The sequence below is a fragment of the Gorilla gorilla genome, chromosome 1 (genome assembly GCF_029281585.2).
Source record: "Gorilla gorilla gorilla isolate KB3781 chromosome 1, NHGRI_mGorGor1-v2.1_pri, whole genome shotgun sequence".
NCBI lineage: Eukaryota > Metazoa > Chordata > Mammalia > Primates > Hominidae > Gorilla > Gorilla gorilla.
Genome location: NC_073224.2, coordinates 111,016,597 through 111,030,753, shown reverse-complemented (window position 1 = coordinate 111,030,753; position 14,157 = coordinate 111,016,597).

Below are 14,157 nucleotides of genomic sequence, written 5' to 3'. Positions count from 1 at the left end.
TGAGAATTCTTCTATATAGAATCAGATGAGGAATTCCCGTTTCCAACGAAATCCTCAATGAGGTCCAAATATCCACTTGCAGACTTTACAAACAGAGTGTTTCCAAACTGCTCTATGTAAAGAAAGGTTAAACTGTGTGAGTGGAACGCACACAACACAAAGTGGTTTCTGAGAATGATTCTCTCTAGTTTTTATACGAAGTTATTTCCTTTTCTACCGTTGGCCCCAAAACGCATGAAATCTCCACTTGCAAATTCCACAAAATGAGTGTTTCAAATCTGCTCTGTATAAAGGAAGGTTCACCAATGTGAGTTGAACACACGCAACCCAAAGAAGTTACTGAGAATTCTTCTATCTAGCGTTAGATGAGGAAATCCCGTTTCCAACGAAATCCTCAATGAGGTCCAAATATCCACTTGCAGACTTTACAAACAGAGTGTTTCCAAACTGCTCTATGAAAAGAAAGGTTAAACTCTGTAAGTGGAATGCACACATGACAAAGCGGTTTCTGAGAATGATTCTCTCTAGTTTTTATACGAAGATATTTCCATTTCTACCGTTGGCCCCAAAGTGCTTGAAATCTCCACTTGCAAATTCCACAAAAAGAGGGTTTCAAATCTGCTCTGTCTAAAGGAAAGTTCAACTCTGTGAGTTGAACACACACAACCCAAAGAAGTTTCTGAGAATTCTTCTATCTAGCATTAGATGAGGAAATCCCATTTCCAACGAAATCCTCGAAGAGGCCCAAATATCCACTTGCAGACTTTAGAAACAGAGTGTTTCCAGACTGCTCTATGAAAAGAAAGGTTAAACTCTGTGAGTGGAATGCACACATGACAAAGCAGTTTCTGAGAATGATTCTCTCTAGTTTTTACGAAGATATTTCCTTTTCTACAGTTGGCCCCAAAGCGCTTGAAATCTCCACTTGCAAATTCCACAAAAAGAGGGTTTCAAATCTGCTCTGTCTAAAGGATGGTTCAAATCTGTGAGTTGAACACACGCAACCCAAAGAAGTTACTGAGAATTCTTCTATCTATAATTAGATGAAGAAATCCCGTTTCCATGGAAATCCTCAAAGAGGTCCAAATATCCACTTGCAGACTTTACAAACAGAGTGTTTCCAAACTGCTCTATGAAAAGAAAGGTTAAACTCTGTGAGTGGAATGCACACATGACAAAGCGTATTCTGAGAATGATTCTCTCTAGTTTTTATACGAAGTTATTTCCTTTTCTACCGTTGGCCCCAAAGCGCATGAAATCTCCACTTTCAAATTCCACAAAAAGAGGGTTTCAAATCTGCTCTGTCTAAAGGAAGGTTCAATTCTGTGAGTTGAACATACACAACCGAAAGAAGTTACTGAGAATTCTTCTGTCTAGCATTACATGAACAAATCCCGTTTCCAACGAAATCCTCAAAGAGGTCTAAATATCCACTTGCAGACTTTACAAACAGAGTGTTTCCAAACTGCTCTATGAAAAGAAAGGTTAAACTCTGTGAGTGGAACGCACACAACACAAAGTGGTTTCTGAGAATGATTATCTCCAGTTCTTATACGAAGATATTTCCTATTCTGCCTTTGGCCCCAAAGCGCTTGAAATCTCCACTTGCAAATTCCACAAAAAGAGGGTTTCAAATCTGCTCTGTCTAAAGGAAGGTTCCACTCTGTGAGTTGAGCACTCGCAACCCAAAGCAGTTACTGGGAATTCTTCTACATAGAATTAGATGAGGAAATCCCCTTTCCAACGAAATCCTCAAAGAGGTCCAAATATCCACTTGCAGACTTTACAAACAGAGTGTTTCCAAACTGCTCTATGAAAAGAAAGGTGAAACTCTGTGAGTTGAACACACACAACACAAAGCGGTTTCTGAGAATGATTCTCTTTAGTTTTTATACGAAGATATTTCCTTTTCTACAGTTGGCCCCAATTCGCTTGAAATCTCCACTTGCAAATTCCACAAAAAGAGGGTTTCAAATCTGCTCTGTCTAAAGGAGGGTTCAACTCTGTGAGTTGAACACACACAACCCTAAGAAGTTACTGAGAATTCTTCTGTCTAGGATTAGATGAAGAAATCCCGTTTCCAAAGAAATCCTCAAAGAGGTCCAAATATCCACTTGCAGACTTTACAAACAGAGTGTTTCCAAACTGCTCTATGAAAAGAAAGGTTAAACTCTGTGAGTGGAACGCACACAACACAAAGTGGTTTCTGAGAATGATTCTCTCTGGTTTTTATACAAAGATATTTCCTTTTCTACCGTTGGCGCAAAAGCGCTTGAAATCTCCACTTGCAAATTCCACAAAAAGAGGGTTTCAAATCTGCTCTGTCTAAAGGAAGGTTCAACTCTGTGAGTTGAACACACACAACCCAAAGAAGTTACTGAGAATTCTTCTGTCTAGCATTAGATGAAGAAATCCCGTTTCCAACGAAATCCTCAAAGAGGTCCAAATATCCACTTGCAGACTTTACAAACAGAGGTTTTCCTAACTGCTCTATGAAAAGAAAGGTTAAACTCTGTGAGTGGAATGCACACAACACAAAGTGGTTTCTGAGAATGATTCTCTCTAGTTCTTATACAAAGATGTTTCCTTTTCTACCGTTGGCCCGAAAGCGCTAGAAATCTCCACTTTCAAATTCCACAAAAAGAGGGTTTCAAATCTGCTCTGTCTAAAGGATGGTTCAACTCTGTGGGTTGAACACACAAAACCCAAAGAAGTTACTGAGAATTCTTCTGTCTAGCATTAGATGAAGAAATCCCGTTTCCAACGAAATCCTCAAAGAGGTCCAAATATCCACTTGCAGACTTTACAAACAGAGTGTTTCCAAACTGCTCTATGAAAAGAAAGGTTAAACTCTGTGAGTGGAACGCACACAACACAAAGTGGTTTCTGACAATGATTCTCTCTAGTTTTTATACGAAGAGATTTCATTTTCTACCATTGACCGCAAAGCGCTTGAAATCTCCACTTGCAAATTCCACAAAAAGAGGGTTTCAAATCTGCTCTGTCTAAAGAAAGGTTCAACTCAGTGAGTTGAACACACTCAAAACAAAGCAGTTACTGAGAATTCTTCTATATAGAATCAGATGAGGAATTCCCGTTTCCAACGAAATCCTCAATGAGGTCCAAATATCCACTTGCAGACTTTACAAACAGAGTGTTTCCAAACTGCTCTATGTAAAGAAAGGTTAAACTGTGTGAGTGGAACGCACACAACACAAAGTGGTTTCTGAGAATGATTCTCTCTAGTTTTTATACGAAGTTATTTCCTTTTCTACCGTTGGCCCCAAAGCGCATGAAATCTCCACTTGCAAATTCCACAAAATGAGTGTTTCAAATCTGCTCTGTATAAAGGAAGGTTCACCAATGTGAGTTGAACACACGCAACCCAAAGAAGTTACTGAGAATTCTTCTATCTAGCGTTAGATGAGGAAATCCCGTTTCCAACGAAATCCTCAAAGAGGTCCAAATATCCACTTGCAGACTTTACAAACAGAGTGTTTCCAAACTGCTCTATGAAAAGAAAGGTTAAACTCTGTAAGTGGAATGCACACATGACAAAGCGGTTTCTGAGAATGATTCTCTCTAGTTTTTATACGAAGATATTTCCTTTTCTACCGTTGGCCCCAAAGTGCTTGAAATCTCCACTTGCAAATTCCACAAAAAGAGGGTTTCAAATCTGCTCTGTCTAAAGGAAAGTTCAACTCTGTGAGTTGAACACACACAACCCAAAGAAGTTTCTGAGAATTCTTCTATCTAGCATTAGATGAGGAAATCCCATTTCCAACGAAATCCTCGAAGAGGCCCAAGTATCCACTTGCAGACTTTAGAAACAGAGTGTTTCCAGACTGCTCTATGAAAAGAAAGGTTAAACTCTGTGAGTGGAATGCACACATGACAAAGCAGTTTCTGAGAATGATTCTCTCTAGTTTTTATGAAGATATTTCCTTTTCTACAGTTGGCCCCAAAGCGCTTGAAATCTCCACTTGCAAATTCCACAAAAAGAGGGTTTCAAATCTGCTCTGTCTAAAGGATGGTTCAAATCTGTGAGTTGAACACACGCAACCCAAAGAAGTTACTGAGAATTCTTCTATCTATAATTAGATGAAGAAATCCCGTTTCCATGGAAATCCTCAAAGAGGTCCAAATATCCACTTGCAGACTTTACAAACAGAGTGTTTCCAAACTGCTCTATGAAAAGAAAGGTTAAACTCTGTGAGTGGAATGCACACATGACAAAGCGTATTCTGAGAATGATTCTCTCTGGTTTTTATACGAAGATATTTCCTTTTCTACCGTTGGAACCAAAGTGCTTGAAATCTCCACTTGAAAATTCCACAAAAAGAGGGTTTCAAATCTGCTCTGTCTAAAGAAAGGTTCTACTCTGTGAGCTGAACACACACAAACCAAAGAACTTTCTGAGAATTCTTCTATCTAGCATTAGATGAAGAAATCCCATTTCCAACGAAATCCTCAAAGAGGTCCAAATATCAACTTGCAGACTTTACAAACAGCGTGTTTCCCAACTGCTCTATGAAAAGAAAGATTAAAGTCTGTGAGTGGAACGCACACATGACAAAGCCGTTTCTGAGAATGATTCTCTCTAGTTTTTATACGAAGTTATTTCCTTTTCTACCGTTGGCCCCAAAGCGCATGAAATCTCCACTTTCAAATTCCACAAAAAGAGGGTTTCAAATCTGCTCTGTCTAAAGGAAGGTTCAATTCTGTGAGTTGAACATACACAACCGAAAGAAGTTACTGAGAATTCTTCTGTCTAGCATTACATGAACAAATCCCGTTTCCAACGAAATCCTCAAAGAGGTCTAAATATCCACTTGCAGACTTTACAAACAGAGTGTTTCCAAACTGCTCTATGAAAAGAAAGGTTAAACTCTGTGAGTGGAACGCACACAACACAAAGTGGTTTCTGAGAATGATTCTCTCCAGTTCTTATACGAAGATATTTCCTATTCTGCCTTTGGCCCCAAAGCGCTTGAAATCTCCACTTGCAAATTCCACAAAAAGAGGGTTTCAAATCTGCTCTGTCTAAAGGAAGGTTCCACTCTGTGAGTTGAGCACTCGCAACCCAAAGCAGTTACTGGGAATTCTTCTACATAGAATTAGATGAGGAAATCCCCTTTCCAACGAAATCCTCAAAGAGGTCCAAATATCCACTTGCACACTTTACAAACAGAGTGTTTCCAAACTGCTCTATGAAAAGAAAGGTGAAACTCTGTGAGTTGAACACACACAACACAAAGCGGTTTCTGAGAATGATTCTCTTTAGTTTTTATACGAAGATATTTCCTTTTCTACCGTTGGCCCCAATGCGCTTGAAATCTCCACTTGCAAATTCCACAAAAAGAGGGTTTCAAATCTGCTCTGTCTAAAGGAAGGTTCAACTCTGTGAGTTGAACACACACAACCCAAAGAAGTTACTGAGAATTCTTCTGTCTAGCATTAGATGAAGAAATCCCGTTTCCAAAGAAATCTTCAAAGAGGTCCAAATATCCACTTGCAGAGTTTACAAACAGAGTGTTTCCAAATTGCTCTCTGAAAAGAAAGGTGAAACTCTGTGAATGGAATGCACACAACACAAAGTGGTTTCTGAGAATGATTCTCTCTAGTTCTTATACAAAGATATTTCCTTTTCTACCGTTGGCCCGAAAGGGCTTGAAATCTCCACTTTCAAATTCCACAAAAAGAGGGTTTCAAATCTGCTCTGTCTAAAGGAGGGTTCAACTCTGTGAGTTGAACACACACAACCCTAAGAAGTTACTGAGAATTCTTCTGTCTAGGATTAGATGAAGAAATCCCGTTTCCAAAGAAATCCTCAAAGAGGTCCAAATATCCACTTGCAGACTTTACAAACAGAGTGTTTCCAAACTGCTCTATGAAAAGAAAGGTTAAACTCTGTGAGTGGAACGCACACAACACAAAGTGGTTTCTGAGAATGATTCTCTCTAGTTTTTATACAAAGATATTTCCTTTTCTACCGTTGGCGCAAAAGCGCTTGAAATCTCCACTTGCAAATTCCACAAAAAGAGGGTTTCAAATCTGCTCTGTCTAAAGGAAGGTTCAACTCTGTGAGTTGAACACACACAACCCAAAGAAGTTACTGAGAATTCTTCTGTCTAGCATTAGATGAAGAAATCCCGTTTCCAACAAAATCCTCAAAGAGGTCCAAATATCCACTTGCAGACTTTACAAACAGAGGTTTTCCTAACTGCTCTATGAAAAGAAAGGTTAAACTCTGTGAGTGGAATGCACACAACACAAAGTGGTTTCTGAGAATGATTCTCTCTAGTTCTTATACAAAGATGTTTCCTTTTCTACCGTTGGCCCGAAAGCGCTTGAAATCTCCACTTTCAAATTCCACAAAAAGAGGGTTTCAAATCTGCTCTGTCTAAAGGATGGTTCAACTCTGTGAGTTGAACACACAAAACCCAAAGAAGTTACTGAGAATTCTTCTGTCTAGCATTAGATGAAGAAATCCCGTTTCCAACGAAATCCTCAAAGAGGTCCAAATATCCACTTGCAGACTTTACAAACAGAGTGTTTCCAAACTGCTCTATGAAAAGAAAGGTTAAACTCTGTGAGTGGAACGCACACAACACAAAGTGGTTTCTGACAATGATTCTCTCTAGTTTTTATACGAAGAGATTTCATTTTCTACCATTGACCGCAAAGCGCTTGAAATATCCACTTGCAAATTCCACAAAAAGAGGGTTTCAAATCTGCTCTGTCTAAACAAAGGTTCAACTCGGTGAGTTGAACACACTCAAAACAAAGCAGTTACTGAGAATTCTTCTATATAGAATCAGATGAGGAATTCCCGTTTCCAACGAAATCCTCAATGAGGTCCAAATATCCACTTGCAGACTTTACAAACAGAGTGATTCCAAACTGCTCTATGTAAAGAAAGGTTAAACTGTGTGAGTGGAACGCACACAACACAAAGTGGTTTCTGAGAATGATTCTCTCCAGTTTTTATACGAAGATATTTCCCTTTCTACCGTTGGCCCCAGAGCGCAAGAAATCTCCACTTGCAAATTGAACAAAATGAGTGTTTCAAATCTGCTCTGCCTAAAGGAAGGTTCAACTCTGTGAGTGGAACTCACACAACCCAAAGAAGTTACTGAGAATTCTTCTGTCTAGCATTAGATGAGGAAATCCCGTTTCCAACGAAATCCTCAAAGAGGTCCAAATATCCACTTGCAGACTTTACAAACAGAGTGTTTCCAAACTGCTCTATGAAAAGAAAGGTGAAACTCTGTGAGTGGAACGCTCACAACACAAAGTGGTTTCTGAGAATGATTCTCTCTAGTTCTTATATGAAGATATTTCCTTTTCTACCGTTGGCCCCAAAACGCTTGAAATCTCCGCTTTCAAATTCCACAAAAAGAGGGTTTCAAATCTGCTCTGTCTAAAGGAAGGTTCAACTCTGTGAGTTGAACACACAAAACCCAAAGAAGTTACTGAGAATTCTTCTGTCTAGCATTAGAGGAAGAAATCCCGTTTCCAACGAAATCCTCAAAGAGGTCCAAATATCCACTTGCAGACTTTACAAACAGAGTGTTTCCAAACTGCTCTATGAAAAGAAAGGTTAAACTCTGTGAGTGGAACGCACACAACACAAAGTGGTTTCTGAGAATGATTCTCTCTAGTTTTTATACGAAGATATTTCCATTTCTTCCGTTGGCCCCAAAGCGCTTGAAATCTCCACTTGCAAGTTCCACAAAAAGAGGGTTTCAAATCTGCTCTGTCTAAAGGAAGGTTCAACTCTGTGAGTTCTACACACGCAACCCAAAGAACTTACTGAGAATTCTTCTATCTAGAATTAGATGAGGAAATCCCGTTTCGAACGAAATCCTCAAAGAGGTCCAAATATCCACTTGCAGACTTTATAAACAGAGTGTTTCCAAACTGCTCTATGAAAAGAAAGGTTAAACTCTGTGAGTGGAACGCACACATGACAAAGAGGTTTCTGAAAATGATTCTCTCTAGTTTTTATACGAAGATATTTCCTTTTCTACCGTTGGCCCCAAAGCGCTTGAAATCTCCAATTGCAAATTCCACAAAAAGAGGGTTTCAAATCTGCTCTGTCTAAAGGAAGGTTCAATTCTGTGAGTTGAACATACACAACCCATTGAAGTTACTGAGAATTCTTCTGTCTAGCATTACATGAAGAAATCCCGTTTCCAACGAAATCCTCAAAGATGTCCAAATATCCACTTGCAGACGTTACAAACAGAGTGTTTCCAAACTGCTCTATGAAAGGAAAGGTTAAAGTCTGTGAGTGGAACGCACACAACACAAAGTGGTTTCTGAGAATGATTCTCTCTAGTTTTTATACGAAGATATTTCCTTTTCTACCTTTGACCCCAAAGCACTTGAAATCTCCACTTGCAAACTCCACAAAAAGAGGGTTTCAAATCTGCTCTGTCTAAAGGAAAGTTCAACTCTGTGAGTTGAACACACACAACCCAAAGAAGTTTCTGAGAATTCTTCTATCTAGCATTAGATGAGGAAATCCCATTTCCAACGAAATCCTCGAAGAGGTCCAAATATCCACTTGCAGACTTTACAAACAGAGTGTTTCCAAACTGCTCTATGAAAAGAAAGGTTAAACTCTGTGAGTGGAATGCACACATGACAAAGCAGTTTCTGAGAATGATTCTCTCTAGTTTTTACGAAGATATTTCCTTTTCTACAGTTGGCCCCAAAGCGCTTGAAATCTCCACTTGCAAATTCCACAAAAAGAGGGTTTCAAATCTGCTCTGTCTAAAGGATGGTTCAACTCTGTGAGTTGAACACACGCAACCCAAAGAAGTTACTGAGAATTCTTCTATCTATAATTAGATGAGGAAATCCCGTTTCCATGTAAATCCTCAAAGAGGTCCAAATATCCACTTGCAGACTTTACAAACAGAGTGTTTCCAAACTGCTCTATGAAAAGAAAGGTTAAACTCTGTGAGTGGAATGCACACATGACAAAGCGTTTTCTGAGAATGATTCTCTCTGGTTTTTATACGAAGATATTTCCTTTTCTACCGTTGGAACCAAAGTGCTTGAAATCTCCACTTGAAAATTCCACAAAAAGAGGGTTTCAAATCTGCTCTGTCTAAAGGAAGGTTCTACTCTGTGAGCTGAACACACACAAACCAAAGAACTTTCTGAGAATTCTTCTATCTACCATTAGATGAAGAAATCCCATTTCCAACGAAATCCTCAAAGAGGTCCAAATATCAACTTCCAGACTTTACAAACAGCGTGTTTCCCAACTGCTCTATGAAAAGAAAGGTTAAACTCTGTGAGTGGAACGCACACATGACAAAGCCGTTTCTGAGAATGATTCTCTCTAGTTTTTATACGAAGTTATTTCCTTTTCTACCGTTGGCCCCAAAGCGCTTGAAATCTCCACTTGCAAATTCCACAAAATGAGTGTTTCAAATCTGCTCTGTATAAAGGAAGGTTCACAAATGTGAGTTGAACACACGCAACCCAAAGAAGTTACTGAGAATTCTTCTATCTAGCGTTAGATGAGGAAATCCCGTTTCCAACGAAATCCTCAAAGAGGTCCAAATATCCACTTGCAGACTTTACAAACAGAGTGTTTCCAAACTGCTCTATGAAAAGAAAGGTTAAACTCTGTAAGTGGAATGCACACATGACAAAGCGGTTTCTGAGAATGATTCTCTCTAGTTTTTATACGAAGATATTTCCTTTTCTACCGTTGGCCCCAAAGTGCTTGAAATCTCCACTTGCAAATTCCACAAAAAGAGGGTTTCAAATCTGCTCTGTCTAAAGGAAAGTTCAACTCTGTGAGTTGAACACACACAACCCAAAGAAGTTTCTGAGAATTCTTCTATCTAGCATTAGATGAGGAAATCCCATTTCCAATGAAATCCTCGAAGAGGCCCAAATATCCCCTTGCAGACTTTACAAACAGAGTGTTTCCAAACTGCTCTATGAAAAGAAAGGTTAAACTCTGTGAGTGGAATGCACACATGACAAAGCAGTTTCTGAGAATGATTCTCTCTAGTTTTTACGAAGATATTTCCTTTTCTACAGTTGGCCCCAAAGCGCTTGAAATCTCCACTTGCAAATTCCACAAAAAGAGGGTTTCAAATCTGCTCTGTCTAAAGGATGGTTCAACTCTGTGAGTTGAACACACGCAACCCAAAGAAGTTACTGAGAATTCTTCTATCTATAATTAGATGAAGAAATCCCGTTTCCATGGAAATCCTCAAAGAGGTCCAAATATCCACTTGCAGACTTTACAAACAGAGTGTTTCCAAACTGCTCTATGAAAAGAAAGGTTAAACTCTGTGAGTGGAATGCGCACATGACAAAGCGTTTTCTGAGAATGATTCTCTCTGGTTTTTATACGAAGATATTTCCTTTTCTACCGTTGGAACAAAAGTGCTTGAAATCTCCACTTGAAAATTCCACAAAAAGAGGGTTTCAAATCTGCTCTGTCTAAAGGAAGGTTCTACTCTGTGAGCTGAACACACACAAACCAAAGAACTTTCTGAGAATTCTTCTATCTAGCATTAGATGAAGAAATCCCATTTCCAACGAAATCCTCAAAGAGGTCCAAATATCAACTTGCAGACTTTACAAACAGCGTGTTTCCCAACTGCTCTATGAAAAGAAAGGTTAAAGTCTGTGAGAGGAACGCACACATGACAAAGCCGTTTCTGAGAATGATTCTCTCTAGTTTTTATACGAAGTTATTTCCTTTTCTACCGTTGGAACAAAAGTGCTTGAAATCTCCACTTGAAAATTCCACAAAAAGAGGGTTTCAAATCTGCTCTGTCTAAAGGAAGGTTCCACTCTGTGAGTTGAGCACTCGCAACCCAAAGCAGTTACTGGGAATTCTTCTACATAGAATTAGATGAGGAAATACCCTTTCCAACAAAATCCTCAAAGAGGTCCAAATATCCACTTGCAGAATTTACAAACAGAGTGTTTCCAAACTGCTCTATGAAAAGAAAGGTGAAACTCTGTGAGTTGAACACACTCAACACAAAGCGGTTTCTGAGAATGATTCTCTTTAGTTTTTATACGAAGATATTTCCTTTTCTACTGTTGGCCCCAATGCGCTTGAAATCTCCACTTGCAAATTCCACAAAAAGAGGGTTTCAAATCTGCTCTGTCTAAAGGAAGGTTCAACTCTGTGAGTTGAACACACACAACCCAAAGAAGTTACTGAGAATTCTTCTGTCTAGCATTAGATGAAGAAATCCCGTTTCCAACGAAATCCTCAAAGAGGTCCAAATATCCACTTGCAGACTTTACAAACAGAGTGTTTCCAAACTGCTCTATGAAAAGAAAGGTTAAACTCTGTGAGTGGAACGCACACAACACAAAGTGCTTTCTGACAATGATTGTCTCTAGTTTTTATACGAAGATATTTCCTTTTCTACCGTTGGCAGAAAAGCGCTTGAAATCTCCACTTGCAAATTCCACACAAAGACGGTTTCAAATCTGCTCTGTCTAAAGGAAGCTTCAACTCTGTGAGTTGAGCACACGCAACGCAAAGAAGTTACTGAGAATTCTTCTAACTAGAATTAGATGAAGAAATCCCGTTTCCAACGAAATCCTCAAAGAGGTCCAAATATCCACTTGCAGACTTTACAAACAGAGTGTTTCCAAACTGCTCTATGAAAAGAAAGGTGAAACCCTGTGAGTGGAACGCACACAACACAAAGTGGTTTCTGAGAATGATTCTCTCTAGTTTTTATACGAAGATATTTCATTTTCTACCGTTGGCCCAAAAGCGCTTGAAATCTCCACTTGCAAATTCCACAAAAAGAGGGTTTCATATCTGCTCTGTCTAAAGGAAGGTTCAACTCTGTGAGTTGAACACACGCAACCCAAAGAAGTTACTGAGAATTCTTCAGTCTAGAATTAGATGAGGAAATCCCTTTTCGAACAAAATCCTCAAAGAGGTCTAAATATCCACTTGCAGACTTTACAAACAGAGTGTTTCCAAACTGCTCTATGTAAAGAAAGGTGAAACTCTGTGAGTAGAACGCACACAACACAAAGTGGTTTCTGAGAATGATTCTCTCTAGTTTTTATACGAAGGTATTTCCTTTTCTACCGTTGGCACAAAAGCGCTTGAAATCTCCACTTGCAAATTCCACAAAAAGAGGGTTTCAAATCTGCTCTGTCTAAAGGAAGGTTCAACTCTGTGAGTTCTACACACGCAACCCAAAGAACTTACTGAGAATTCTTCTATCTAGAATTAGATGAGGAAATCCCGTTTCGAACGAAATCCTCAAAGATGTCCAAATATCCACTTGCAGACTTTACAAACAGAGTGTTTCCAAACTGCTCTATGAAAAGAAAGGTTAAACTCTGTGAGTGGAACGCACACATGACAAAGCGATTTCTGAGAATGATTCTCTGTAGTTTTTATACGAAGATATTTCCTTTTCTACCGTTGGCCCCAAAGTGCTTGAAATCTCCACTTGCAAATTCCACAAAAAGAGGGTTTCAAATCTGCTCTGTCTAAAGGAAAGTTCAACTCTGTGAGTTGAACACACACAACCCAAAGAAGTTACTGAGAATTCTTCTATCTATAATTAGATGAGGAAATCCCATTTCCAACGAAATCCTCGAAGATGTCCAAATATCCACTTGCAGACTTTAGAAACAGAGTGTTTCCAAACTGCTCTATGAAAAGAAAGGTTAAACTCTGTGAGTGGAATGCACACATGACAAAGCAGTTTCTGAGAATGATTCTCTCTAGTTTTTACGAAGATATTTCCTTTTCTACAGTTGGCCCCAAAGCGCTTGAAATCTCCACTTGCAAATTCCACAAAAAGAGGGTTTCAAATCTGCTCTGTCTAAAGGATGGTTCAACTCTGTGAGTTGAACACACGGAACCCAAAGAAGTTACTGAGAATTCTTCTATCTATAATTAGATGAGGAAACCCCGTTTCCATGGAAATCCTCAAAGAGGTCCAAATATCCACTTGCAGACTTTACAAACAGAGTGTTTCCAAACTGCTCTATGAAAAGAAAGGTTAAACTCTGTGAGTGGAATGCACACATGACAAAGCGTTTTCTGAGAATGATTCTCTCTGGTTTTTATACGAAGATATTTCCTTTTCTACCGTTGGAACCAAAGTGCTTGAAATCTCCACTTGAAAATTCCACAAAAAGAGGGTTTCAAATCTGCTCTGTCTAAAGGAAGGTTCTACTCTGTGAGCTGAACACACACAAACCAAAGAAATTTCTGAGAATTCTTCTATCTAGCATTAGATGAAGAAATCCCATTTCCAACGAAATCCTCAAAGAGGTCCAAATATCAACTTGCAGACTTTACAAACAGCGTGTTTCCCAACTGCTCTATGAAAAGAAAGGTTAAAGTCTGTGAGTGGAACGCACACATGACAAAGCCGTTTCTGAGAATGATTCTCTCTAGTTTTTATACGAAGTTATTTCCTTTTCTACCGTTGGCCCCAAAGCGCATGAAATCTCCACTTTCAAATTCCACAAAAAGAGGGTTTCAAATCTGCTCTGTCTAAAGGAAGGTTCAATTCTGTGAGTTGAACATACACAACCGAAAGAAGTTACTGAGAATTCTTCTGTCTAGCATTACATGAACAAATCCCGTTTCCAATGAAATCCTCAAAGAGGTCTAAATATCCACTTGCAGACTTTACAAACAGAGTGTTTCCAAACTGCTCTATGAAAAGAAAGGTTAAACTCTGTGAGTGGAACGCACACAACACAAAGTGGTTTCTGAGAATGATTCTCTCCAGTTCTTATACGAAGATATTTCCTTTTCTGCCTTTGGCCCCAAAGCGCTTGAAATCTCCACTTGCAAATTCCACAAAAAGAGGGTTTCAAATCTGCTCAGTCTAAAGGAAGGTTCCACTCTGTGAGTTGAGCACTCGCAACCCAAAGCAGTTACTGGGAATTCTTCAACATAGAATTAGATGAGGAAATCCCCTTTCCAACGAAATCCTCAAAGAGGTCCAAATATCCACTAGCAGACTTTACAAACAGAGTGTTTCCAAACTGCTCTATGAAAAGAAAGGTGAAACTCTGTGAGTGGAACACACACAACACAAAGCGGTTTCTGAGAATGATTCTCTTTAGTTTTTATACGAAGATATTTCCTTTTCTACCGTTGGCCCC